The sequence below is a fragment of the Monodon monoceros genome, unplaced genomic scaffold (assembly GCF_005190385.1).
Source record: "Monodon monoceros isolate NGI ecotype Baffin Bay Population unplaced genomic scaffold, NGI_Narwhal_1 Super_Scaffold_2, whole genome shotgun sequence".
In the NCBI taxonomy this organism is placed as follows: domain Eukaryota; kingdom Metazoa; phylum Chordata; class Mammalia; order Artiodactyla; family Monodontidae; genus Monodon; species Monodon monoceros.
The window spans coordinates 56,696,253-56,699,171 of record NW_021703776.1 but is presented as its reverse complement, the minus strand read 5'-3'; positions in this window follow the sequence as shown (position 1 = coordinate 56,699,171).

Genomic DNA, 2,919 nt, shown 5'->3' with positions numbered 1-2,919 from the left:
GGAACCCACCTACTGAGGCGCCCATCTGGGTGGTCCAGCGCGGGGTGTGGGGGGGAAGAGATCCGGGACCCCTACTTGGTGGAGTCGTTACCCAGTAGGATCTCTCTTCTAAGATTTAACTAGCCTTAAATGCCCTAACCGCTCCCTCCCGGTGCGGGTCTCTGTGTGAGTCTCTGTTTCTGTGTGCTCGCTGACCGCGTGTCTGTCTCTCCCGGTTCCCGGGCCTCCAGCCCCCTCCTCTCTCACCACTCGGCCTCGCCGGGTCAGGAGACGCGGTGGCGCCGGACTGCGAACGGAGGAGTTGGTCTCCCGGGTGAGGGGTAGGGGAACCGCCCCCACGCGAGGAAGTCCAACCAGTTGGGCCGGCTAAGCCTCTCTCTACGAAATGGAAAAACCTTTGTGTGAGGAGTTCTGGGGACTGATTTTTATAGAGCCCCTCCTGACCCGGGCTAGTCCCTTCCTCCTATTGAGCTTCACGGAGTCCCGATGGGGTACAGCTCCTCCGATTATGCAGAGGGAAAACTGACTCTCAGAGAGGTTGATGGACTTGCCCAGGGTCACACAGCTGGGAAGTGGCCGAGCTGGGATTTTAACCCAAGTAGTCCAGCCTCCAAAAGCCAGATTCTCTTTGTGAGGTTAATGCTGCGCCCCCAGGACCGAGGACTACGTTCCCTGAGACCGCAGATAGACCACTGCGGTGCCTTGGCTATGACTGAAAGACCTGGACAGAGGCCACCTTTCTCGGGTTGGTTGGGTGGGTGCTGCTGCGGCCCCAGCAGAGGGTGAGCGGTGAGCGGGAGTCAGCTTCAGCTGTTACCGTAAGTCTCAGAGGAGCGGGGGCACAGCGGGAAGGGCGGCTAAGAACAGGGAGGGCCGTAGGGCGCCGCGACGTGGAGGGACTGTGAGTTCCTGGTTCAGAAGCCTTTCGGCGAGCCAGTGAGGGTGCGCACGAGCCTGCAGTTGTGAGTTTCGTAGGTGGGGTACCAGTTATCAGGGGGTCGTTGTAGTGGAGGGAGAGCAGGAGGAATGTCGGCGCAGAGGACAGGGTGTCAGCGGCCCAGCACTGGAGTGCGCGCACAGTCTGGGCCCGGATCTGGAACCTCAGTCCCTTCCTGTCCCCCACAGGGCCGTGCGAGGTGCGGCCGGGAGCCCCCTGAACGTCCCTGTCCGGCCTGAGAGCCGGTCAACCGCCCCGTTCTGTCCCCGCGGCCCTTTTCTGCGCCCTCCTCCGCTCCCGCCCCTTGCCGCCGCAGTGACAAAGCGCAGCTCCCGAACTGCTGTCTTGGTGCGCCCCCCACTGCCGACCGCCAGAGGAGGCTTCGCTGGCTCTTATCCCGCGACTCTGCAGGGGGCGGCAGCCCAAATCCCCTATCCGGGAAGCCCACCTTCGCTCGGTAGGGAGTCTCACCTCGCCCTTGCGCGCCCGACTTCTGAGCTGGACCCCAGGAGGGATGGAAGGCAGGTCGCGGTCCCTTAGCCTTGGCTTCTAGGAAAGGGTAATTACCCGTTAGGGGCTGGAGGGAGCAAAACAGCTCTGGGACGCTACCCTCCCCCCATCTCTGACACCGCACCCCCCCCCAACCAGTCGAGGCTTGCCTAAAGGAGGGTCGCATAGGCGAGGGTGCCTTATCTATTCCCCTGATCAGCCAGTATGATCAAATCATGCCCCCAACACACGGATCGACCCTATTTGTTGTGGTGCTCCCCAGGCATTGGGGAGCCCCTTGGACACCCCTGTCTCCACAGTCCTCCAGCGATTCTTTGAACCTCACTTAGTTCTGAGCAACAACTTTGCTCGTAGCAATTCTCAGATTCCCTCCGACAGTGTTTCTTGAAGTGTGGTCCCTGCATCACCTGGGAACTTGTTAGAAATGTAAATTCTCTGGCCCCACTCCAGACTTATTGAATTAGAAACTCTGGAGGGGGGCCAGCGACTGGCACTTTAACAAGCCCTCCAAGTGATTTTGGTGCACACTCTAGTTTAAGAACTGCTGCCCTGTGGATTCCATCACCCTGGTTTCTAAGTTCCCATGATTTTCCACTCTGCCTGGAATGGCTTCTTATAAGTGTTTTTGTTTTGTTTTGTTTTGTTTATTTATTTATTTATTTCAAATTTCTGGTGCAGAGCTTTATGCCTCTTTCACCCATGTTTATTCACCCATGTTCTTTACGCTTTAGCAACTCTAGGTATCTCTTTGCACACTAACTTACCACCTAATGATGTCATCATCTAACTTAGCTCCTCACTCATCTTCTCATTCATCCACTGCCTAAGGACATACCTTACTCAGTGGCAGATTAGAAACTGCTCTGCAACTGCAGCAGCTGGAGCAGAGTTGAAAACTTGCCCTACCCAGACATTTCCTTCACAAAAGAAATCAGAGGCCTTGAGATGTGATTGGTTTGTTGGCTCTAGAGTGGGGAAGAGTAGATCTTCCACGTCTGTGTACCCCTATCCTGCTAGAGGACAGATGGAATGGAAAGAAAGGCCATGGGAGTAACTGGGTACAAGGAAAGGTGAGGCATAGAAATGGGTTTTCTAAGGGCCCCCCAAGGACTATGGGCAGGGACTCAAGGGGTTCTCTCAGTACCTCCTGCCTGCAGCCTCTTAGGCTTGAAATATACAAGTATTTTTCTTTTCAGATATCTCAAGATGGTGATTTAGGCATCTGCTGTGGTTGGTTAAAAGCAAGCAGCTTTAAAAAAAAAAAAAGCAAGCAGCTTTAGTAGGAATCAAAAAGGCCTAACCATCTAATTATATATGTAAATGCTTTTTCATTCAGTCATATTTATCTAGTATCAGACATACTCTGGAATGTTATTTAATAAATTAAATTTACAACTAATGTTATAAATTAGGCAGCAAGAGGCCAAGGTGCCACCAAGAATAAAGAGAGCCATAGGGGCTTCCCTGGTGGC